This window comes from Netta rufina, assembly GCF_964035555.1.
Source record: "Netta rufina genome assembly, chromosome: Z".
Classification (NCBI taxonomy): Eukaryota; Metazoa; Chordata; class Aves; order Anseriformes; family Anatidae; genus Netta; species Netta rufina.
This window is the reverse complement of record NC_140126.1, coordinates 61,294,217-61,321,449: the sequence shown is the minus strand read 5'-3', so window position 1 is coordinate 61,321,449 and position 27,233 is coordinate 61,294,217. Positions and strand designations below refer to the sequence as shown.

Here is a 27,233-nt window from a genome sequence, read left to right as displayed (position 1 = left end):
CTCGCATCGTTGTGATGCCAATGGTACTGCTGGTATTCTGGTCAGATGCATTCCTTCTTGGTGCTTCACTGGACTACATCACTGTCCTTGCACACCAAGGAGGCCTGCTGCTTGCTTTGCTGTTTCTAGTCTTCTTCCTGCCACACAAGCTGGCAGTCAGAGGGCCTAGATGCTCAGCGAATGGTGGGCCAGCTGCAGGGGTCCTGTTTTATAGGGCCTGCAGCTGCAGGGGTCCTGTTTTATAGGGCCTGCAGCAAAGGCTGGGCAGTGGTGGCCACTGTGACCTCAGCAAGCCTCTCTGATGGAGTGGCCCACACATGGCCAAAGGTGGCTATGTTGGGAGTGGCCTGGAAGTTGCCCTCACATGGACAAGGATGAGGGTTGGGGGGGCTGAGAGCCCCTTTTCTGGGGCTGACTCCCCTGGGCCATTTGGCTTGCCAGAGGGAAAGACTGTCCCTAGGCCACAGGGACTGCCCTGCACCTCCCATCCTGTGCCCTGGGTTTATTTTTAACATTGTTTTTTAGGCAATTTCATTCTATTCATTATGGAAACGGTGCTGAATAGGTGTCAAAAGTGGGAAGCAGTAAAAGGACATAATAGCATATACATTCTATTTTAGCTTCACGACAGCAACCTGTTAAAAATACAAAGGTTTATGTTGTACTGCAGGATACAGGACAGAGAAAACCTTACTGATATCAACCCTATGCAGCTAGACTAGGTTGAGACTTTGGAAGTGGGTGGTGGGTTTTGACTTCCCTTTGTTTGATGGGATGGATGTTATTTGTATGGCTGTCATTCCGTGATCATGTGTCTTTGGTGTACATCTATCAGGCAGCTTTTCAGTGCAGCCTGGATCTGAGGTAGGTGTGTGAATCTGGTGACACTTCAGTTGAATTATCCTGAGAGAACAGTGTGTTTCTGTGTGTCTCTGTCAGGTTGCCACTGCTGGGTGCACTGGGTGCCACCCACTGCCCATTCTTCTCAAACTGAGGTGGCTGGAATAGCATCTCAGGCACTACCGGACTGCGTATGTTGTCTTCATGTCTGCATGGACACAACCAAACTTCTCAACCAAACTGCTTCAGAGTCCATTATTAATCCTGGTCTTGCTGCAGATGCACTTCAAAGCATTATTCTTGTTCTTGTCCCCATTTTGGCTCTTGCTCATCTTTAATGGTGGGTGGTTCTCATGCTTTGGAAAGCAGGGGCTTGATACGGGACTGGTAAAAGTAATTTGATCACATCAGCACTTCTACTTGATTTGTGATGACAGGGGAGGTGGTTAAATTGTGATTAAGAATCATGAAAAATAGTGGATTGCAGGATCACTTTGGTGCAAAGATGTGCAGTACTGAGCTTCTGTGGGCATAATATAAATGTTGTCCTGGCTCATTTCCTAGGATAGAGGTAAATGATTCCTCTTCAGGAACTTTTAGAAGATCACCCAAAGATATGTTGATGCAATTTTACCTAAGTCATAATATGTCTATAGTAATGTATTTATACAGTGATAGTATGTCAGCTAGTAGTGTTGCTGTCTTGTTTGATAGGCAAAGAATTACTTCTTTGAGTAAGTGAACATCTCCAATTTTTTATTGTATTTACTAGTCCAGAAGACATCTTTCAAAGAGAGGTTTATTCATAGATCACAACCATTGCAATACTAAAGTCAACAGGCTAAAATAAGGATAGGAATGTTTAATCTGTGGGCTAAAAAACTCTGTGAGCTTTGAAGTAAAAATATGTGGTACTAGGAAAAAAATATGATGAGTGGTTACTACACCAGATACTAAAAACAGATGGCAAATATACCCTGTTACTGGCCTTTGGAGAAATATTTAACACAGAGCTGTTCTGACAGGATTTTAATATGGTAAAATACTATATCTTGGCTACTTGGCTTAGACATGCTCACTTTAGTGGCTGTACATTGAAGCATTGATTCCTAGCATTACTAACCTTGATGAGCAGGTTGAGCAGCAAAAGTGGTGTCTAAGAGTGCCAAGATTAGAGGTTATGAGGAAATTATTCACTCAGAGGGTGGTGAGGCATTGTAACAGGTTGCCCAGAGAGGTGGTGGATGCCCCATCCCTGGATGTGTTCAAGACCAGGTTGGACAAAGCCCTGAACAACCTGGTCTAGTGGAAGGTGCCCCTACCCATGGCAAGGGAGTTGGAACTGGGTGATCTTTAAAGTCACTTCCAATCTGAGCCATTCTATGATGCTATGGTTCCATGAAGATCTAGTGATACTGTTACTGGAAAACTGTCTTTATTAATTTGTGATTTCATATTCTTAAAAGCTTACTGGATGTTAAAATTTGTAGGTGTGAGTTAAAAGGATTAGAAAGAGGCTCACTCATGAACTCAATAGAAATAAGGTTTCCAATAACAGAGGGCCCATGCATATAGTAAAAACACAAGGTGCTCTTGTCCAAGTTAATACAATCAGACTAGAAATAATCTATGCAGTGAGGCATGTAGCTATGAAGCAACTTACTAAGAAATGTAGTCAGTGATCCACATGACAAAATTTGTAAATTAAAATTGAACATGTCTTAAAAACGGACATACAAATTCTGAGGAAATCACTTTGAAGATCTACAGTGATAAGCAAGAGGGCAAAGTAATTTACTCTAACACTCCCTGTTAGCCATTAGATGAGCGGTTGCACCTTTCATTAAAAGACAGACGAAATATATAATTTTCTGATGTTTCCAGCAGGTGAAATTTTGTACTTGACAAAGAAAAGAGATGAGAATAGCAGTTAAGCATGCCAGAAGAAATGGAAAATTAAAACTTTGGATTTAATGAACAGACACAACTCAGTGCACAGTATTAATAAAATGCTTCTACTTATGTGGTGGCTTGAAATTAAGGGGTTGGATGACTTTTATGGATGTACTTGGATGTGCCTCTCTACCTTTTAGAATGATTATTTCAGAATCAGACATATTTCTGGTATCAGTATGAAATCCACAACAGAGATCATCTGTAGTGACAAATCCTTTTGGCAGCCAAAGTGCTATTTGGCTGTCTAGGAATCAGCCTCAGAATCAGCCTGTGGATGTGGCCATAGACAAATGCTCCTCAATTCCCAGTGCTGATGTTATTTAGTCTGCACTTTATCCAGCATTGTTTCTGAAAAACAATCCTAACCCATTTTAGCTGCTCATTCTTGTGCCAGCCCCTACAATGAGTCAACCACAGACATTTTTTTTGTGATGAAGCAGTAAACCATATGGGAAATCAAAGCTGTCTGATTTTTTTTTATTATTTTTATTTTTTTTATCCTCAAAACTGGTGTTGATGCGAAGTAGGAAGTGATCTATGGACACGCATGAGATTGTCAGTGAAATAGGAGAAATATTTTCTTTTTCTTTCCTTTTGGACACTGGGTTTATATTTATACTAAATCAAAAACAGACCTAATGACTGCTTTATTAAAAGTGAACATCTAAGGCTATGTGTTTCTTTTGATTTTACTATACAATGATGAAAAAGAATGCGCATCAGTCACATGGATGTAGGTTTCTGTCTTGGCTTTGCTAGTATCTAAAAAGCATGTAAGGATGCAGGAGAAATGTTTTGATATATACATACCATGGTTTATTGCAAATGGTATGCCTTAGTCAGTATAGCTGAGGAGAAGATATAATCAAAAAATGAATTTGAGTTACGATGTGATTTGAGCAATCCTTATAAAATGTACTTCTTCATTAAAATTAAGGGAAACTAGTTTGCAACTTCTAAGAAATGTATAATGTATTTCTGTACCAGTTTGTCATAATGCCAATAAAGTAGTGAATAACAGCAGGAAAAAAAATAGTCATCTTTGCATTAATAAGGTAGTGGTCAAGCTTTAATTTTTTTTTCCTGCTAAGGGCTTGTTGGTGGATTTCTTTTTTTAATTTACTTATATTTTATTCTCCTACCAAGAATAAATAGAAGGTGGTTTTATCTCTTTTAATTGTTCTTTAACTTTCAGTTTGTGTTCTTTCTGTCTAAAACCAAACAGAAAAAAAAAAAACAACCAAAAAAAACCAAAAAACAAAAAACAACAACAACAAAAAAACAAAACATAAGAATATCTCCAGGACTTTTTTTTTTTTTTTTTTTTTTTTTTAGTGATATATAAAGTGTATTTAGTGTGTTTTAGACTGTTTAAAATGCTTCAGTACATGCCACCTTGTCATCCCCTTATAGATTCAGACAATTGAATTACTAGCAAAAAAGTAACCTCCCAAAAAATGGGAATAACTATCAAACGAGTAATTATTTGACTGATATTTAGTTAAACATATCATAGAATCATAGAACATCTGATTTGTAAGGGACCCACAAGGATCTTCAAGTCCAACTCCTAGATCCCTAAAGGACCACTAAAAAAAAAAAAGAAAAAAAAAAAATCAGGTGTTTGAGAGCATTGTCCAAATGCTTCTTGAACTCTGGCAAGCTTGGTGCTGTGACCTGGGGAGCCTGTTTTAGTGCCCAGCCACTCTCTTGGTGAAAAACCTTTTCCTGATAATCCAGCCTGAACCTCCCCTATCACAGCTTCAAACCATTCCTTCAGAACCTGCCACTGTCCTGAGAGCAGAGCTCACTGCCTGCCACTCTGCTCTCCCTCATGAGGAAGTTGTAGACCACAATGAGCTCTTCCCTGTCTCTTCCAGGTTAAACAAACCAAGTGACTTTAGCCACTCCTCATACATCTTCCCCTCTAGACCCTTCACCATCTTTGTTGCCCTTCATTTGTTCACTCTCTAATACTTTTATATCCGTCTTATACTGTGGTACTCAAAACTGCACACAGTGCCCAAAGCTGCACACACTCAAGGTGGAGCTGCACCAGCACAGAGCAGAGTGGGACAATTCCTTCCCTCACCTGGCTGGCAATGCTGTCCCTGATGCACCCCAGGGTATGGTTGGCTCACTTGCCTGCCAAGGCACACTGCTGGCTCAAGTTCAGTTTGATGTCATAGAATCATAGAATCATAGAATATCCTGAGTTGGAAGGGACCCTTAAGGATCATCAAGTCCAACTCTTGACACCGCACAGGTCTACCCAAAAGTTCAGACCATGTGACTAAGTGCACAGTCCAATCTCTTCTTAAATTCAGACAGGCTCGGTGCAGTGACCACTTCCCTGGGGAGCCTGTTCCAGTGTGCAACCACCCTCTCTGTGAAGAACCCCCTCCTGACGTCCAGCCTAAATTTCCCCTGCCTCAGCTTAACCCCGTTCCCGCGGGTCCTGTCACTAGTGTTAATGGAGAAAAGGTCTCCTGCCTCTCGACACCCCCTTACGAGGAAGTTGTAGACTGTGATGAGGTCTCCCCTCAGCCTCCTCTTCTCCAGGCTGAACAGGCCCAGTGACCTCAGCCGTTCCTCGTACGTCTTCCCCTCCAGGCCTTTCACCATCTTCGTAGCCCTCCTCTGGACACTTTCCAACAGTTTCATGTCCTTTTTATACTGTGGTGCCCAGAACTGCACACAGTACTCGAGGTGAGGCCGCACCAGCGCAGAGTAGAGCGCTACAATCACCTCCCTTGACCTACTAGCAATGCCGTGCTTGATGCACTCCAGGACACGGTTGGCCCTCCTGGCTGCCAGGGCACACTGCTGGCTCATATTCAACTTGCTGTCTACCACGACCCCCAGATCCCTCTCTTCTAGGCTGCTCTCCAGCGTCTCATCGCCCAGTCTGTACATGCAGCCAGGGTTTCCCCGTCCCAGGTGCAGGACCCGGCACTTGCTCTTATTGAACTTCATGCTGTTGGTGATCGCCCAGCTCTCCAACCTGTCCAGATCCCTCTGCAAGGCCTTTACGGCCTCATTTGAGTCCACAACTCCTCCAAGTTTGGTGTCATCAGCAAACTTCCTCAAAATACCTTCTATTCCTACATCCAGATCGTTTATAAAAATATTGAAAAGTACTGGCCCTAAAATGGAGCCTTGAGGGACCCCACTGGTGACCGCCCGCCAGCCTGACGCAGCCCCATTTACCATAACCCTTTGGGCCCTGCCCGTTAGCCAATTGCTCACCCATCGTATGATGTTTTTATTTAGCTGTATGGTGGACATTTTGTCCAGTAGGATCCTATGGGAAACCGTGTCAAAAGCCTTGCTGAAGTCCAAAAAAATCACATCAGCTGGTTTCCCTTGGTCCACCATACGGGTGATCTTATCATAAAAGGAAATCAGGTTAGTTAGGCAGGACCTACCCTTCACAAACCCATGCTGGCTGGGACCAATGACTGCTTTGTCCCCCAGGTGCGCCTCAATAAGTTCGAGAACCATCTTCTCCATGATTTTACCAGGCACTGACGTGAGACTGACAGGCCTGTAATTGCTAGGGTCTTCTTTCTGACCCTTCTTGAAAATCGGCACAACATTTGCCAGCTTCCAGTCTACCGGGACCTCTCCAAATTCCCAGGATCGTTGAAAAATAATTGAGAGAGGTTCCGCGATGACGTCTGCCAGCTCTTTCAGCACCCGGGGATGAATCCCATCCGGACCCATGGACTTGTAGGGATCCAGGTGGAGTAGCAAATCCCGCACACGTTCAGGGTCAGTTGGGAGTTTGTCATCCCCACCGTCCCGGTCCTCCAGCTCAGGGCACCCTGGGTCCCGAAGCCCATCATCGGCATTGAAGACAGAGGCAAAGAAGGCGTTAAGCGTCTCTGCTTTGCCTATGTCATTGTCTGTGAGGAGACCTTCCCTATCAAGGAGCGGCCCTATGTATTCTTTAGTTCTCCTTTTTCCATTCACATATCTAAAAAAACCCTTTTTATTTTCTCTCACAGACACAGCCAGCTTCAACTCTAGGTGTGCTTTGGCCACACGAACTTTCTCCCTACAAACACGAACAGCATCCCTGTATTCTTTCCATGATACCTGGCCCTCCTTCCAGTAGTGAAACACTCTCTGTTTCCGCCTAATCTCCATTAGAACGTTCCTGGTCAGACACGCCGGCCTCCTGCCCCGCCTGCCTGACTTGCGATATTTAGGAATTGCCTGATCTTGTGCTTCTAGGAGGCATCGCTTAAAGAGTGACCAGCACTGGTGGACATCGAGGCCTTCAAGAGCAGTTTCCCAGGGGACCTTGCTGACTAGTTCCCTGAGCAGCCTGAAGTCCGCTTTCCCCATATCTAGGGATGAGGTTTTGGCGGCACTTTTCCTTCTGTCACCGTAAATTTTGAACTCAACCACTTCATGGTTGCTATGACCGAGGCGGCCACCAATCACCACATCTCCCACCAGACCCTCTCTGTTTTCTAGCAACAGGTCTAGGAGGGCTCCTTTCCTAGTTGGCTCCGTTAGCACCTGCACCAAGAAGTTATTATCTAGGTGCTTCATGAACCTCCTGGACTTGCTCGTGTCAGCCGTGTGGCACTCCCAGTTAACGTCTGGCAAGTTGAAGTCCCCCATAAGGACAAGGGGAGTTAATCTCGAGGCCTCTCTAAGTTCTGTAAAGAATAATTTATCGGCGCTATCGTCCTGGCCAGGCGGTCTGTAATAGACTCCCACAACGACATCCCCTTTATTCGTTCGTCCCTTGATCCTTACCCAGAGGCTCTCAACTTTGCCATCGCCGACCTGAAGTTCCACACAGTCCAGCCCCTGCTTCACATACATTGCCACCCCACCACCTCGCCTACCCTGCCTGTCCCTCCTGAAGAGCCTGTAACCATCTATTGCAACACCCCAGTCACAGGACTCATCCCACCAGGTTTCGCTTATGCCGATGATGTCATAGTTGTGGGACTGGGCCAGGACTTCTAGCTCATCCATTTTATTCCTCATACTGCGTGCGTTCGTGTAAAAGCACTTCAAGTGCGTCTCCTTACACTCAGCACCTTGTGGATCTGACCGAAGGACCTCACTGGCACACAGCCCCTCAGAAATTGTGAGGCTCCTCCAAGAACTGATATGTGATGCCTTGTGTGCTTACCTGCATTGCAGTGATAACTGATTGGAGTTATTGGTTACCAGTCCATGCAGAAAAACTTGTTTATGTCCCCAGGCCTACATAAGCCAAATTGTGACGATGTGTTCATTGTCATACTTGAAATTTTTGCAACCTCATTGGTAATATGTTACTGGGAAATTAAAACAAAATGAATATCATCCTGAATACCTCAGAGAGTGATTGTTTATTTTTATGTTTGTGGTGACCTGATTTTTAAATACAGGAGTAGTATTTCAAGAGTATGTCTAACATGCAAACATGTAATAATTATACACTATTTGGAGACTAGTTGTACTATTTGAAACTGTGTTTTCCAGAAACTGGAAAAACAGTCTTGCTGAAAGGACCATTTTCTTACAATATTGCAAAACACCGTTCTAATTAGAAAAATCTTTTAATAGAATATGGTGAATAACATGTATTTTCATGAAAATATGAGAAGGATATTATTATCTTAGTGGCAGGATGAGATAGTATTAGAAAAATAAGAATGCAGCCTTCATCTGAATGCCAATAGTTAACATTGGCTTCATCTTAAAGCACATATATTTACATTTTGTTTTATTATCATTTATATTTGATTTTTTCACTGTGGTATACAAGCCAATTACGACAGTGTTCACTGCAAAAGCACACAATGTGTCAGATTCTGTTATAGTAGGTAGGTATAGTCCAGAACAATCTGAGGTCAATTCTGATCATGTTCACGCTTGAGAGTAAATCTACTAAAACTGTTTCCCGTTCCTTCATGTGGGAGACATATATGTGTTTTTATACACTATTTTGAAAAACCTGCTCTGTAGTTTTCTCATAAACAGCCGATAGATTCTGAATTGCACTGATGAGGCAGAAGTAGTATTAAGGAAAAAGTTGAAGCAGCACAATAAATTTGATAAGCAAAACTTCATATAAAATTAAGGCTCAACAAATAAATTTTGTAGTGTTAATGCATTTTACAAGCATTGTTCATTTTCTTCCTCTTTATCCTGATGCTTGCTCCAGCTGTACAAAGACATATTTTTCAGTCACTTCTTTTATGGCTGTGGGAACAGGAAATAAAGTTGTAAAAAAATTACAAATGACTTATTTCTGGAAAGAATAATTCCAACATAACAAGCTTCAGTGGTGGTCTAACAATTTGAACTCACAAGCTGAGGCAGGGAAACTAGTAGAAAAGCATTTGTACATACTATTACCTCTTTTAACAGGTTTGTATCACTATCATTCATTAACCATACATGTAGGGGATTAATTATTTCTCTCTCAGACATGCAGTGAGTCTTAAATCTTGTTCAAGTGAATACTTGAGCTTTTGGCAACTGCATTTTTTATGGCATGTTTTCAAAGAAAATTTGGGCTAGTATAGAAGCCCTAAAATGTCTGAAATAAAAAGCAGAAATTATTTATTTATTTAATAGTGACAGAAGATTCTGCAATACAAAATTAAAAATTAGAACATATTATGTGTAGGAAGGTGTTGTACTGTTGCACTCTGGTTTGTGTTCAATAGAGAATTGCCCATTAGATTGTACCACTCTTCTTCTCTTACTTACTAGAAAAAGTCTGACCTGTTCTGATTCTACTGCCTATGCCTAATTTCATCCCTCACCTGATTTGACCTGTGGGTTTGTGCCTTGGTGGTCAGCTGTTACCCATGTGCCCTACATTTGCATTGTGTAGAAACTGGTGAACAAGAACGGGAGGCAGAGGAGTGGTACTGCTCCACTTTTGGCCTTTACCCAGATTGGGCATACCTGGGACACAGTCTTGGCCTAGAGAACCCTGAGTGCTCCTAGAGTCCCATATTTAGATAAACTGAGTAACCACAGTAGAACCTATGCTGGACTAGCTTTTGCTGTTCTTGGATTATGTAATCATAGAATGGCTTGAGTTGGAAAGGACCTTAAGGAACACCTAGTTCCAATCCCCCTGTGTGGGCAGGGGTGTCACCTACCAGACCAGGTTACTCAAAGCCCCATCCAACCTGGCGCTGAACACTTACAAGGATGGGGCATCCACAGCTTCTCTGGGTAACCTGTTCCAATGCCTTACCAATCTCTGAGTGAAGAAGACTAGAAGGCTGTTTTAAGGTATCTCCAAGCCTTCTCTTCACCTGGCTGAACTTCCCCTGCTCTCTCAGCCTTTCTTCAGAGGGGAAGTGCTCCAGACCTTTGATCATCTTTGTGTCCCTCCTCACTACCCACTCTAACAGATCCACATCCTTCTTGTTCTGAGGACACTAGGCTTGGAAGCTGCACTCCATGTGGGGCCTCACAAGGTCAAAGGAGAGAGGGGAGAATCACATCCCTTGACCTGCTGGCCTCTTCTCTGTTGATGTAGCCCAGGATGCAGTTGACCTTCCAGGCTGCAAGCACACCCTGCTAGGTTGTGCTGAGCTTTTTGTCCTCCAGAACCCCCAAGTCCTTCTCTGCAGGACTGCTCTGAGTTCTTCTCCCAGTCTGTGCTCGTGTCCAGGATTGTCCCAACCCAGCTGCAGCACCTTACACATGCACTTGAACCTCGGTAGGTTCACATGGTCCCACTTCACAAGCTTGTGTACATAATATTTTATTCTTTAAATACCATAGAATCTAAGTAAAGAGAGGTTTCAGAACCTGTTCCAAGGAATAAATTTTGAATGGTAATTAGAAAAAATGAAATAGAAACATGAGTGAAATCTCATAAGCACTTGTAATGCTTGAAATGTAAATTATGTACCACTCCAGAAGCCTAGATTCTGTACTTAATAGTGTTGTCAAGCCATTTTTTAATTTTTATTTTTTTTTTTTTTTTTGGGAGGGGGGGAGAGGGGAAGTGATTGGGGGGGGTGGGGAGTAGGTAGGAAATGAATCTTGTATTACTTCATTGAGATTGAGAGAAACTAAAATCAAGCCATAATACTGATAGACGTTTTCTGCTTATCAGATAAACAGTTTATTCTGGATCTGTTTTCAAAATATATCACATGAGCAAAATCAAGCAAGTGGTTTATTCATGTATTAATTTCACGTAGTTATATTTTTAACTTAATGTTACTTAATATTTAAAAAACTAAGATGAAAGAATATAAAGCAAAATAAATAAGATTTTCTCAGAAACTCAGCCTTCTTTTGGTTTGATTATGAAATTATGTAATATATCTCATATCCGATACACTCTTATTTGTGGTGCAGCAACAAAGGACCTTCAAAACTACATCTGCTTCTTCCCTTTATAAAGAAGGGATCTAACATCAAATTTGCTTTAAAATTTCTCACTGTGGGGCAGAGTGTATCACCAAGTATATCATTTTTTGTGGGGCATTTGTATCACCAAGTGATACAAATCTCCTAAGTATGAGCAAAACAAAACTTGTGATACTGGGTTTCAGTTAAATGCAGTTAAGTTCTGGAGAAGATTCTACAGTAGAAACTAAGTTTATAAATGGTGTTGTATTGCTGCTGTAGTTTATCAGTGTAGATGTAATATGTGGGTGGAGAAACTAATAATAAATATAGTATTCCTCACTGCTTTTTCAAAGGCTGGTAGCAAATGAGAGTGTGAACACCTGGATCCAACCTGCAACCACATAGAAAAAGAGTGTAAGTAGCAGTGAGAGATGAAGGAATGGTGAGTAAGAGTCCAAGAGATGCGTGAGGAGAAGCGCAATTTTCCTGTCCTTTTTCCCAACAGAGTTTGACAAAGGCAATATCGCATCCATTTGCTGTACAGAACAGCTTATATACCAAAGGCTGGAACTGGGATTTAGTGCTACATTTTACTGCTTGGTTTCTTGGTTTGGATCCAATTTATTGCAGTAACTTGCTTATCACTAACCATCTGTTTCATGTTATATACAACAATGAAAAGTTTGTTTGTCCTCTTTGGAGAACTTTTTGGCTATTTCTCATTATTTATTCATACCTTTCTAAACCCAAGAGCATACAGTGTGCCAAAGACTTGAGTTATCAAAAAAAAAATAATAATTTTTTTTTGCCTACTCACTTTTCATCATTTTTTCTTACTGTCAGAGAGTGATTTGGCAGCCTGAAATGTACAGGAGCTACATTCATTTTACATTAGAAGGTTTTTTCAACATGTACAGTAGCAGGCATTTTGGTGTAATAGTGAAATTTTAAACGTGTTTTCTTTTCCCCAGCTATTGCATGCCTGTGTTTATATTTGAGCAAATATTTAAATGCAGCTAGCAAAATATTAGAAAAGTAGGGAAAATATTTTATTGGTCAAGGTTTCAAAATGAGAGACTTCTCATCATGAAATGAAATGAAGCTCATCATTTTAGAGTACTGCTTTAATAATTAATTTACAAAAGCCAAAGCTTCAGCTTGAATAGAAGAACTTGCTATTGTTTCAAATATGAACAATTTAAAATAATCTAATTTGTAGGCACTTTGTTTTGTGTATGACTGTACACAACATTGTTGTAAGTAGAAAGTACAAATTTCTCTATTATTTTTTGATTTCGTAAAGAACAACAATTTAATGGGTAATTGTGATATGAGTTTCTTTAATACCTGTCAAAAGTTCTTAAGGGCCCATTGTCTGGACGTAGGGCATTGCTGAGAGTTACAGTTGTTGAGGGGGATGTTCTTAGCAACATAGTGCCATACCAAAACAACAGAAAGTTGTTTTCTAGCCCTCCCAAAAGCTCCAAAACTTGATGTACAGCACAGAAACATCTTTAGTCCACTAGAACTAAAGAAACCAAATTGCTGAATGACCATTGCTAAAATCAAGCCATGACTTTTCAGGGTTGAAAAGCCCTCCTTTGGACAGGATGTATAAGAAAGATAAAGAGGCCAGGAGAAGAATGACTCCCAGTGAAGTGGGAGGTAGAGGGTGGGGTAGAGGTGAAGAACAGTAGGAGAACGAAGTATACAGAAGGAGAAAGCCCAGCTAGAGAGTATTCTGATAGCTTCATCAATGTCTGACATCCCAGTTTAGATTAGTTTTACAGGTGATATGCAAGTGGCTTCTTCACAAAATTTCTTTCCTGAAGGCCACTTTGTATATGGGATGACAAAGTATTATTTATTGTTTTTCTTTTGAACACATAAGGAATGGGCAGAGAACATTTGCTTTAGCAAATGAAGAACAAATTCATATGTTTGCTGTTGTTTTATGTTTGTTTGTTTGTATGCCTACAATACCTGTAAGTCCATGTGTGTGACTGGGAAATTTTTCTTCTGAGTTTTTGTGACAAGCAGAACCAAAGGTTTCCTTTTCCCTGGAAAAAGGAAACCTGTGGTTATGTTGCTATATTTCTGGTAATACTGGTAATAATCCATTGCCGGAATTTCAAATGAAAGAAGTGTTGCATAGAATAGGTAACCTTTGTAAAAAGCCATAGACGTGGTCCTGGGAGAAAATGGAAATTATAGGAGAACTACAGTTGTGTCTTACAGAACATGGTAGTTAAGAGGAAATGGCATTGAAATGTCAATTTAAATAGTTTAGACAGAAATTAACCCTCTGAACAGACAAGGCCAAAACCATCCATAGAGCCAGTAGCTATATTAGTTGCATCAGGGATAAATCTGGTCCACTGTACTGATGGTAGGATATGCAGCTTGAAAAGGGCATGAAAAAAGATGGATTGGAAACAGATGTCAGAAAACATTTTTAGAATCATGCATTTATGAAATAGCTACTGGGCAAAGCAGTTGATGGAAAACAAAAGGGGACAAGAAGCAGGGGGGCTGGAGGGGGGGAGGAGTAATTTGATATCTCTCAGTAGCTTCTTCAGATGAAAAAAAAATATATGCAGGTGCAGTCTGATATCCCTAATATTTCCTTCTAATCACTGCCATGTTGAGGTGTAAATTGGCAATATTGAAACCCATTTAATAATTTCTCTTAAAGTCTTGCTTTGTGTATCAGTCAAATTACAGCAATTACTTACAAAATTGAGCATGTGCCAGGTTATTAAGATTATGGAAGTCATTTCATAACCACTTATTGTAACTGCAGTTTGAGGAGGACTGTGCTCAGAGGACTTCAGGGAAACTAACTGCTTACCTAGTGTACCAGGCCAAAGCAAGCCTGTAATGCCAGGAGACAGGTTGTAGAATTACATCTAAGGTGCATTTACCAATGACTATGGTCAATAATGCATCTCATATTGATACTTCCTAACACACGGTCATCAGAAGAGTGGTATAAATGGGTATCCAGCTTTTGAGTCAGCTATGAATTGAACATTCAACTCTGTAGTATGGAACTTTCCACAGGCAAACTGTGAAAAAACAAAACAAAACAAAACAAAACAAAACAAACAAACAAACAAACAAAAAACAAAACAGGACGAGCCTCAGATCCTCCTTACCTTCATGGAAGACAGTCTGTATAGCATATGTGCCTTCCTGAGCATGTGAATCTGTAGAACACTGTCGCGTTAAGGGGTGTAGCTGATTAACCGTTACGGGCCCGATCGGATTCAGAGTACTGAACCAGTCAGACATTCACCAAAAATACGTTAACCGTCTGGGGGTCCGTTCAGACATTCACCAAAAATGCATTAACCGTCTGGGGGTCTGGTTGGATTCAGAACACTGAACTATCACGGATAACCACCCTCACCCTAGTTGCATTTAATGAGAGCTATCACAATGCAATCAAGTATGGTTTCTTACAGCAACAGATAATCAGGTTCGTTTGGATTGCTGGCTGTCTGCAAAAGCAAGCTAGTATGCATGAAATACACAGGTGTTATAGGTGTTACAGATGTTACAGGTGTTACAGGTGTTACAGGTGCGCAGCCTAGAAATAAACATGTTAAAAGGATCAAAGACTCTATAGAGATTTATAAGCAAGTATTCAGATCTCACCCAAAGGCGTCCCAATGGGGGGAGAAGAGAGGCTCAGCCCGTTGACTGATCCCAGGAGTCAGGAAGTCCTAAGGATGTTGTATTTCCTCGGGATGGTATCTCCCCTGAAGGTGGTATCTTCCCTAACATCCCCTCTCTCTTGGGGCAATTTATATTATTTTCTATCTTTTAGGTGGAGCTTGAGTGGCTCTAGTCAAGCATATCTTAGTTATGATTGGTGTAAAGTTTTCCCGTCTCCGTTTAAAGTAATAGGCTCCGAGACATTCAGGGCGAATGCTCAGTGAGGGGTGGTCGCACCTTGGAGGCCGGTAGCTTTTGGGATGGAGGTGTGTTTTGGTATTATAGTGATATTATAATGAGCAAAAAGTACACTAGGGTACAGCATTTGTCAAAACATGACAGGTCTTTGGCTCTGGGTGGCAAAAAGTGCAGCTTTGTGCACAAGAACAATCGAGGCCCCACCTGATTACAGAGCCTAGCCGTGGTGTCTCCACTCCACTCTACACTCCGTGCTGTTCCTTAGGGCTAGCACACCAAGTTTCCCCAGTGCGATCGCATCTAAGGTTGGGAGCCTAGGAAACGCTCAGGTAATGCAGTTATTCCCTACCCTGAAAGCCTCTTCAATGCTGTACCTTTTCCTTAAAAATGTGAATGTTAGTTTTATTTTCCTAGTTGCTTCAGGCATTTACACCACAAACACACATCTGCATATGTGTGAAGATTTTATATTCCTTGGGAAATTATAGATGTGGAAAGAGTAGGTTTTAATTTACACACACAACACACATGTATAAAGCATAGGTGTACCTTGAAAGGCAAAGGAGGATTTTATTGAGAGAACCTCTGCACCATGTGCTCAGATGTCGCAGTGATATATAGCAGATTCTGCAGAATGGTTACATGCATTTTATACCTGTATTTCTAGAGATCTGATAGAAGCAAGGCTAAGTGACATTACTATCTGTTCAACTACTGCTCTATTTTGAGGGTCTAATGGTAAGACACAGGGACTTGTTCAGTTATTTCTCATTTTCACACTGGTTTTACTGCTTTCTTTCATACTAACCTGTATACTGCCTGTAAACATTACGCTCCACTTCTTGCAGTGGTTTCTTACCAGTTAATCACCAGCTAAGCCATCATAAACGCTCCTTTCTATTTTCTATTTTTATTTTTATTTTATTACTTTATTCTCTGACTTTCAAGGTTGGGCCATTCTGGATAAATAATCATTTTTTCAAGATGACCCAGATTGTCCAAAATAGGGATAAGACTCCATGTATATATGAGGCTATGTACTGTCTATGGTGAGAAGACATGAATTGATTTTTTAAATATATTTTTTATATAATGCTTTTGATTGCGCCTAACTCTAAACTTAAAATCACATTAGCTGTATCCAAATCTTATGCCATTTAAATAATTTTATAATAATCTAGTAGAAAGGTAAGCAATCACAAAAATTTGGTAGGCATTTTCTACTGGGAAAAAAAAACTTCAGAATGATTTATTGACCATAGGGTTCTTTTGTAGTGCCAGTGACCAGATGTATGAATGTATCACATGTATTCTCAGGTTTATATTTAGTGGCAGGTCTGTCTGTGGAAAAATTAGGAGCACAAATCCCTGGGAAATTGAAACTTAGACAGTTCCATGGTATTTTTAAAAACTTCTTATTAATAGGCAAACATATAAACTTAACAGCAGCTGCTTCTCTGCTTAGCTGGTTGGACTTAACATTTGAAAGCTACTTGCAAGACTGATGTAAGCACAAAATATATATCAGATAACCAAGAACGCAATTTGGCTGAGCTGAGATTTCTACTTTTCATTAGACAGAGAAAATTACATTTCGATCATTAAAATAGCACAACTGACAACATTCAGTGAAATAGCATGCATGATTTGAATTTTTCAAAGCTGTAAATATGCTGGGAGTAAATCCTGCTGCTTTTTACACTTCAAGAGGAAATAAGGCCAAAAATGCCAGATGTTCTGTGTTTATATTTGTGTCACTTTTCCAACATGCTATCCCAGCTTTGATGATACTGAAGAAAACTGGCCCTTCTTACCTATGAAACTTTAGGCATTTACTGTTACCATTGTTTGGTTTTCTTCCCAGAAAGATAAACTTATTCTGGAAGTTTATTATGGGACTGCTGTTCGCTGCTTTATTTGTTTTCCCCAAAAATACCTCTCAAGAAAGGACTGTGAAGAGTAATAATATATCCTTTTTTAGAATGGATTCATACTTTTAAAGTATGTACAGTAAGTACACAGATTCTATGTTTTAGACATAGCTGAAACCTTATGTTAAATAAATCAGATGAATATTTTACAAAAATGACATAATAATAATAATAATAATAATAATAATAATAATAATAATAATAATAATAATAATAATAATAATAACAATAATAATATATTATAATTAAATTATAATATATATTATAATTTTATAATATATATTATATATTATATATAATTATTAATATTATTAATATTATTAATATCATTATTATCATTATATTATTAATATATATTATATATATAATTATTATATAATTATATATATTATATATTATATATAATATATAATATTATATATATAATATATATATTTATAATTATATATATATTATAATTAAAATAATAATTATTATAATAATATTATAATTATAATTATAATTATAATTATAATTATAATAATAATAATAATTATTATTATTATTATTAAGTGTAATTGATTGAAGGGAAGTTGTTTGTTTTGTTTTATTATTTCTTTTTTAAATTTTTATTTTTCCTGGAAATTGATGTGTAGCAATATATAAAAACAATGTGCCAGTTTGGAAGCCGATAAATTAATTCATAATTTTGTTGTTGTTGATGGTGATGGTTTTGTTTTTGTTTTCTAAGATATTACACACTTAAATGTGCAACCATAATGGAATTGCAGTTGACCCACTATGAATCGTACTAAAAATATAATTTAATTCTATAATAATTGCAATTTCAAATCTACATGCTAGTCTATGTGCCATAAGTAATATTTTATATTCACTCTGCTCAGAAACAAATGTTGCCCAAGGTTTGAAGCTTCAAATAACTGTGCCCTGCTATTTTTAATAACACTTTGGACAGAGAGGTTAATGACTGTCTTTCATCATGAAGGTGCTTTCCACTATAGAGTCTGCCATAAGTTTCAAGCAGTTGACTTTATGTTAGATAGCTCAGGCTGTAGTTCAAGGCAACCTGTTTATTATAAACCTGTAAACAAATTCAGCATTGTCAGAGGCAAACAAATTTCACAAGAGTAAGCATGACCATTTATATGAATGGTGGTTTTGGTCCATTAAAATTTGGTCCATGAGACCATCAGCTTCCCCAAAAAAACAAGTTCCATAGCTCTCTTACTATATGATGGAAAAGTTAATCTTTGAGCAGTCAAATATTAATTACTGCATTTTTCCTCAATTTATTTCACATCATATCAGTTGTTCACTAAAACTGTTTTAAAAAAGGTTTTGCTTTTAAATATATATATATATATATATATTTTTTAATTTCAGAGGCTTAATATAAAACTTTCCTCTGCCAGCTCTAGAAATGACAGTGAATCTTATTCAAAATTGTACTGTTGGGCAATATTTAATCTTCAGTAGAGAAAAATACTACAAAATTTGCATTTTTACAGTTACAGTGAAGATGAATGACAACATCAGAACATAAATAAACTCATTATTCCATTCTGTTTGTGACAGAAGTCTCAGTGTACAGTTTTTAAAACCTAGTGTTTCTCAAGGGCAATTATTCAATTATATTTTGAAAATGCATACATTAATTTAAGGCTATGTGTGGAAAAGCTTGCATAATAATTAGGAAAAGGGGACCAAATTTTACTGTTGAGGAATGTGGTAGTAAGTTTTTTTTTAATATTTTACATAATAAATTATTTATTGAAACTAGCTACCTTCACATACCATATTTAAAAATATTTGTGACAATGCATTTGAAGTGTGAATGTTAAAGTTTTTACTGTGCTGTCTGTTTTAATGGAAAGATTTCCTAAACAGAGTTGTCAAAGTGAAAAATCTTCTTCTGTTTAAAGAAAACCTCAAACCTGCAGTATTGTTCCTAAATTTCAAGCACAGAAGTTTGCAAGTATCTCATGAAACTCCATTAAGGGTTCTGCACTCTGTACTTCACTATACATTCATTGGGCAATGAGCTCTTCCTGGGATCTGGCATCTAACAGCAAATGCATGAGGTGACCTGCTGCTTTTTCCTGACAAAAATTATTTTGGCAATTCTGTGATGGATTCTTCTCCAAAATAAAATGACTTACTGAGTGGAAGTAAACCACTTAAAAAAAAGATATTTATTCAAGCATCAGAAAACATAAGTATTTATTAATATTTCTTCTGCTGAGTAAGCTGAGTAAGCAGTAGAGGTAGATGCTCAGAGTACTGTGTGTTATAGATCCCTGGAAAATAAATAAATAAATAAATAAAAAGCCTCTTTGGGACAAGGCCCAGAGCAACCTGGTCTAAGTGTAAAGTCCAATTTGCTTTGGGTTAGAATCCACTGGACTTTTTCCAGTTATGGTTTTCTGTGATTTTAGTATCTCAAATTGTTGGCTGCATGTAACTAAAATAATCTGAAGGAATTGGCTTAGAAGGTTACTGCTTATACAGCATCCATCAACATGTAAAGTTTTACTAATGGACAAATATTGATAAAAATATGTAGCTTAATCATGAAATTGTCTACAGAAGACATAAGGTTGAGATTGTTAATTTCTAAACCATTTGTTAAGCCTGGTTGTGCTCAGAGATTAGTGTACAGTGGAAGGTAGGTATTAATGCATATTTAGGCCTTGAGCTAGTTCAGATTTATCAATCTGGAGAAATCTATATTAGAATTCTCTCATGCATTTAGTGGTTCTGGATGGTTTGATTTTCACTTTCTTGAGTTACTTGAAAAGTGACAGGTATTATGTTTCTGTGAGTGTGAATTTGTCAGAATTCATGGTAAAGTAGTGACAGGACAAGAAGTAATGTTTTTAAACTGAAAAAGGGTAGATTTAGATTACGTATTATGAAAAAAAATCCATACTCAGAGGGTGGTGAGGCACTGGAACAGGTTTCCCAGAGAAGCTGTAGATGCCCCATCCAGGGGGGTCTTCAAGGCCAGGGTGGATGGTGGTTTGGGCAAGCTGGTCTAGTGGGAGGTGTCTTGGCCTGTGGCAGGGTGGATTGGAGCTGCATGGTCTTTAAGGACCCTTCCAATCCAACCATTCTGTGATTCTAGGAATTTCCCTCATTGCAAACTATGTTTCAGTCTTTCTTAATTCTGAGTGTTATCTGAAGTCAAGTTTAGCACAGTTCTTTTTCCTACTCCAAGGACATCAGTCTATGTCTGTTCCTTCAGGCAGTTCACTGAATTCTTTCCTTAGTTGATTCAATCCTCCCATCACTAAGTATATTCTTAATTTTATTGTTTTGTCAATTGAAATGAAAAACACTGTACTGCTATATCATTTGCAATATATGTGCTGTTGTTTACAGTTTGAGCAGAGAGTATAACCATCAGAATTTTCATTAGTTTTAGTTAATAACATTATCAATGGTATTGTAATTTAACATTTGTTTATTTCCTTAAGTTTTACCACACAATAATGTCTTCAAGCATAATCGTGCCTTTCTTTCCATTCCTTAACACATAGGCATAAAAATGTGCATTCTGTTACTCCAGTATTGGTAGATGTTTACAGTGTACTGTCCCATTGAATTCAGAGCATCAGTAATGTAGCGAGTTAGTGATTGGGATATGGGTACTACTTAGGAAGTAGCTTACTCTAAAAGCTTTTTTTTTTTTTTTTTTTTTTTTCTTCTGGATTACATTTTTGCCAATAAGAAACATTTCCTTTTCTGAGATAATTAGTAAAAGTTGGACTGATTATATTTTTGTCATATCAGCAGTCAAGTTTAGAGTAAAATGTCATGTGTCCAATTAAAAACAAATAAGCAAGGAAACAAACAAAAACAACAGACCTTTTGTATCTTCCAATGTTGGAAACTTGTGGAGCAAATAAAGTCACATTGTGGTTGGTGACTTCTGAGTTCCTTTGTTTCAGTAGCAATTAAACATTTTTCAAAAATTTTGGACACTCATAAATCCTTTCCAAATATTGCCACTGCTTTCCAGTAGCACCAACAAATATTGTTGTCTTGAATATCGCAAAGAAAAAAACAAAATGGAGATTCTATGTGTTCTTTTTACAGGTTGAAATTATATTAATTTCATTTCTAAAGTAATAGCAGATGCCATAGGTATATCCTGTGGGATAATTTTTCATGAAATCTGTCTGTCTGTTTTTATTTTGCTTTTGGGGCACTGTGCAGGTACTGTAGGTACAGCAGAGAATGAGGAAAGATTGTGCCTGCAGGGACAAGAGGGAAGGGTGCTGCAAAATGAAACATTTGGGCAATGTGGAGTAGAAATTTTGGAATGGGCAGAAAACATACATATGGTGCTATTGCACTGGTGGTCTCCAAGGAAGAACCATTTATTAAAAAAAAAAAAAAAAAAAAAAAAAGAGACTCTTTAAGAGTTGTTGAATACTATGAAGTCACCAGAAAGGCTGAATATAGAGCAAGTCTGGAAGGATATGCAAGGAGAGATTTGTTAAAATCCATTTTCATTTTTATCCAATCTCACACTATGCCTTTTTTCTATATGCTACCTCATTTCAGGAGCCCTACTGAAACTTAATATTAAAAATTCAAAGGCCTGTGGTATTTGAAGCATTCTCAGTTTTAAGGAAGAGTCTTTCAGATCCACCTGAAAACTTTATCCTATTTCAGGTCCTGAGGGAGCATTTTTGCTTATAATTTCTCTGCTTAGTGCCCTAGGGTAGCTGTCAAAATTCTTTTGCATAGCACAGTATCAGAATAGAAATGAGAAGGGAGCAAGTCTGTTTTTAGTACAAAATTTATTTCTTTGTTTATAATCCACTTTCATCGGAAACCTTCCATCACCTGCAGTGAGTCATTAGTTGCATTCATGCTCTCTTCCTCAATGCCTCATGCATTATTTTCTGCAAAAATTGCATAGTGTCAGCAAAAGGAATGGGGAAAATCCCACACTAAAGAGTAATTTGTAATTGGTGATCCTTTTGCTCTTGTAAATAGATGACGGGTGTTAAAATCCAGTCGCGCAAGGGAAATGAAAATTGCATTTCTCACTGCTAGATAAATACTTTAAAATCTGTTTCTATCTATTACATCCTTTCTTCTCTTCTCTCCCACTCTCTTCTATCTGCCTACTGCCCTGAATGCTTTTCAACAGGAAAAAAGAATAACCTTTGAGTGGACCTGACCTGGTCAGTTTTTACTAGTAGAAAGTGTGCTCACAAGGAAATCCAATGGAGGAATATTTTTTGGATCCCAGTTAATTAAGAATGTCAGATGGGCCAAGTCACTCAAAATGTTTTTGCGCATATATATATATATATGGTGTAATCTCTACAATTTATGTTCCTTTTTTTTTTTTTTTTAATTTTAATTTTTAATTTTTAATTTTAATTTTTTTTAATTTTATTTTTTTAATTTTAATTTTTTTTAATTTTAATATATTATATATATAATATATATATATATATATATATATATATGTACACGTGTGTGTGTGTGTGTAAAAGTAAGGTTGCAACTTGCAGCTTTTGTTAAGTAAGGGCATCTCCACTACCCACTAAACACAGGGATTTGGGATTTTCAGGATAGTAATGTTGAATCCTGTACTTGTGTTGCATTCTAGGCATCTTTGCCACTAGATCTTTCTTGTAGCCCATTGGACAGAACTAGATGAACTTTGAAGAACCCTTCTAAGATAAACTAGTAGATTTGGGTCTCATCACTACCAGAAATCTTGACAAGCTTTGGGGAAATTCAGGTATGTCTACAAATTAAAAAAAAAAAAAAAAAAAAAAGGAACATAAATTGTAGAGATTACACCATCAATTGACTGGCAATTTATCCCTGCCTATAAAAGTTACACTGAGGCCATAATGCAATATTTTATATTCATATACTTTCTTGCATCTTAGCAACTTATATTCATAGACTTTCTTGCATCTCTTAAGTTGAGAGTGTGTAAATAATTTTCTTTCTTTAGAAATTAAACATTAGGAATCCTCATCCTAGATACTAATTTTATGTTCCCTAAAATTATTCTTCTTCCCAAACTTATATGTTAATATGTATGATCATTATATTTTTTTTATCCTAATAGGTTACGATGTACAAAATATGATCAGAATTGTAAAATTAAAAAAAATATATATATTTTTTGGTGTTGAAATACCTCTTTTTTAAATGGTCAAATATAGGATAACATAGAATCTTTGTTGTTTTTTCTATGCCATAATTTATAAAATTTAGAGTGGACCAGAAGCACGTTAATATGTCCATATAATCTTTATGATCTATGATCTATGATCTTTATGATCTATCATTTATGATCTACAAATTCTTATCTTCAGACATGTTGCACTTTGGCTAGTTGAAATTCACAGAAATCTCGTCAGTTAAAATGAAAGGCATAGTGTCTAAATATAAGTACAATTAATAGGAACTTTCAAGGTGGCCAGTAGCTACTTTGATACTCAGTCCAGGAAGAGGGCTTAAGCAAACATAATCATTTTATTGTTTGATTTGAAAAAGTCTTATATGATCTTCATATTATGTTCAAAATGTATCACTGTAATAATGAGTTCTGCACTGAACAGGTTTTACTGAAGATATAATGAAATATAAATCTAATGAAATATAAATAGTGGATAAATAAGATACACCTCTTGAAAGTACTGTAAAGCTTGTTACAAATCAATCCTTCACTAAACATTGGGTTAAATATCAAACCATATATTTCATTCATTTGCATTTAATTGTATTTAGAAATTGTATAAATAAATTTTAAAATATGTTATTTAACAAGTTCTCACCCTCTATTTGATTTGTGCAGTGAGTACAAAATGTTACTTTTTTTTTTTTTTTTTTTTTTTTTTTAGGTGGTGACTGTTGTTTTCATTTTGTAAGTCATTAGTAAGTGGAACTGTAGGAGAAGGTCCATGTCTGTAATAGATACAGGAACATACCCTTCTCTCTGAAGCTTTGTTGGAACAGTCAATGGGCATTGAACAATGTAAGAGCAGAGAATGAGAAGGAATGGAAAATACATGAATAGCATGATTAAGAAATTAAAGAAGAGCACTGTTTATGATTGATATGAATGCTAGAAAACTGGATAACAAGCAAAAAGAAAATGGGAGAATTCCCGTTTGTTTTAATAAATCTGGTTTACTTTTTACATTACCTAAAGTTCTGGTTTTTACCTCCATACTCTGAGGTTATCACTTGTACGATCACTACTAGTCTGTGATAAGTTTACACATAATATATGTCAATAGACATATAATACATAACTTTAGATTAATTCGTTCTAATGCTAGCATAGTAAATGCCTATGGAAGTAAGCAGAGAGATTAAGAGAATAGAAATGAAGAAATCTCATAGGATCATCCACATGCAAATGTTCATTAGCAGTGTTTGAATCACTTTTTCTTTAGGAAATGATAAAAAATATTGGAACAGAGGAAGAAAATATCATCAGGTAAGCAGGGTTTTAAGAATATCACCATCCATTTCTATGGAGAGAAAATTTCCATTTATCACAAAGCAAAATAGGAAGCATAATGTAGCAAGAACATATTTTATCTGTGTTGAAAACAGTATCCTGACAAAAGTACTTCAGTAAATACCAGTAGAAATAAAATGGCAAACCAGAACTCATTTTTATATGTTGGAATTTTACAGACAATAATTTTCCCAAGGAAATGCATGTATTGTAGTCTGTGCTCTACACTGTCTGTTGGTCCCCCAGGCCTTGGAGAAACTGATACTCACTAGGAAGACACAAGATACTGTTGGGTTAGGGACACTATATTCCTATCATGTGTGTAATCAGCAGTGGTGGGTGTAGATGTGTGCTAGGGTATGTTCTAAGAGAAAGGAGTTTTATCCTTTGGTGCTCTCAGACTGCTGGTTGAAAGGACTCGAGCTGTCACTGCCTCTGCCTCAGGTTTACAGTTGGTTTGGTTTGGTTTGGTGCTGCTGCAGATAGCCCACTTGTGGTGCAGACTATGCTCCCAGCCAAGTTGCAGGGCTTATCTGCAGCTGAGCATCCACCTAGTGTGAGGCATAACCACTTGTACTATGGTAGAGTGAAGAAAATATATGTGCAATGGCCTTTCACAAAGCTTCTGTGTTACAGTTTCTGTTGAAAGGTGCAAATGAACCTTAAGAAATATACCACATGGAGCAGAACTGAGTCAGCAATAAGTGTGATTAAATGTATCTTTTATTTCTATGGGTTCCATCACAACTGCTCAATTCAACACTAGTAAGGTGTCACAGTAGAAATGAAATGAAAAGTTTACTTTAAGAGTGTTAAATCAAGAAGTGACTATTTATATTAATTTTTGTTTGGAAGTAGATTTTCTAAGTTCCCAGGCATTTTTATAAGTACCCAAAGGCAGCCAAATTTGGATACTAATGAATAAGCATAACTTCTGAATATAAGGTCAATTTTAAATTTAATGAAACCTTGTAAAGTTAGAGGGCTTTTGAAAATAGGTTTCTGAATTGCTAAAAAAATAAATGAGAAATTTAAATATTTCTAATAGTGATTAGTGCATTGGCTAATCCAGCATTAGGCATTCCATTTTACTTAATACAGATAACATAAATAACTTCATTGGATATTCTTTATAATTCCTTCTCATTAACAGGGCATTATTTTAAAATACTATTGAACAAAAAGGTATGTGTTTTCTGTTGTTTTGGTTTGATCTGTTTTTTTTTTTTTTTTTTTTTTTTTTTTTTTTTTTTTAATTCTATTTAGCCTTATATGTATAATACTTATGTTTGTGGTATTACCTTGAACAAGTTCAAGAGTATGATCTTGAAGAGTATGACCCAATTTTTACATTACTCTTTTCTGGCTGCCTCCTTTTAAAGGAAAAAAAAAATAAAAAAAAATCAAAGGCACCATTTTCCTATGTATTTTTTGTACTACTACTATTTGACAGCTGCGATAAGATGAAACTTGCTAATTGCTTCTACACATAGAAGGAATTAAGGAATTCCTAACAGAACAGCAGAAGAATTGTGTTTCAATTTAAACTTCTTAAAAAGAAACCACATTTTGTATACTATTGATGAATTCATAGCAGTTAGTGGAGCTTTCAGCTAACTCTTGATCAGCTTGCCCTTTTTGAACTTTTCTATTTAAGGGAGCTTTTCATGGGATAAAGGAGGAAGAATGATACATGGAAAGAATTATGCACCTCTAATCTCTGCTGTAGAAAATCCTTGCACACAAGATAATTCCCTTTATTAAAAAGGGTATAGTTTGAGTTCAGCCAACAGGCAAGATAGAAGCTTCATTTTTTTTTCATTTCTATCAATAGCTATATTGCTACATTTCTAATAAAATTAGAAACATGATAAATCTCGCTAACACAGCACAGTCTTAAGAGTCCAAGTCACTGAAAAGAAAAGGAAAGGTAGCAATTTTACTTTACCACTGTCCTCACCATCTGAGGTCATGATTACATAACATTTTAAGCAGTGGAAGTCAGCAGGGTCCAAAGTGTTCATTTGTATCGATTTGTTTAATTGTAACTGAAAGGAAGACCAGTGTGTTTTGACTCCCACTAAAAGTAAAATGTGATTGCTTATCTGTATGGCTGAAATGAAAACCTGAAATCTGTCCTTCTGTTCACCATCTAGTTATTCTAGCTGACACATATCCAATTGTTTTATTTCATTTACTCATAAATAAAGTATGGGACAGATGTGCTAGATTTACAAATTGCTGGAGGAGATGGTTTCTGTAGACTGGCTTTCCTTTGCCCTCTGTCACGAAAGGTAAGAGAAATCCAAATTAAGTTGCTTCCTCTGCCAGAGGCATTTTGAACCCTCACCTTCCCTTGAGTCTGAAGCCCTGTTTCTGTACTGAGCAGTGTGGCTTCAGCTGCTCATGGCTGAGCCTCTAGTTAGTTCAAAATCTTGGTAGAGAAAGGCACTGCAAGGGAGGAGTGAGTGCTGGGAAAAGTATTATTTATTATTATTATTAATAATAATAATTTCTGTTCTGGAAATGCAGTAGGTGCTGCACTGAGAAGAAAGTATTCTTATTTCATCTACTGCATCCTGGAGGGTGGAGTGCACTCCTCCTATACAGCCTCCACAAAGTGCATATCCTCTTCAGTCTGACAACTATGACTACTCTGCCATGGACACTCTTTTTGGGACATCACATCCAAAGCCTCTTGCTTGCCCAGACTTCCATGTTGGGGCTCCCGTAGG

At 37.5% G+C, this 27,233-nt stretch overlaps 1 protein-coding gene across 5 annotated transcripts in view; it reads left to right on the top strand.

The window, feature by feature from the left end:
• PRR16 (proline rich 16) overlaps positions 1–27,233 on the top strand; it is a 173,142-nt gene that overhangs the window by 128,695 nt on the left and 17,214 nt on the right. The window contains exon 3 of one of the 5 annotated variants that reach the window (XM_084304974.1): positions 11,493–11,553. The exons of 3 other annotated variants lie outside the window; for them this stretch is intronic. The gene's annotated coding sequence lies outside the window, so the exon portion shown is untranslated. Of the gene's footprint in view, positions 1–11,492; positions 11,554–16,921; positions 17,006–27,233 lie in introns of those variants that run through there. One more of the 5 variants, XM_084304975.1, reaches the window with a different exon arrangement.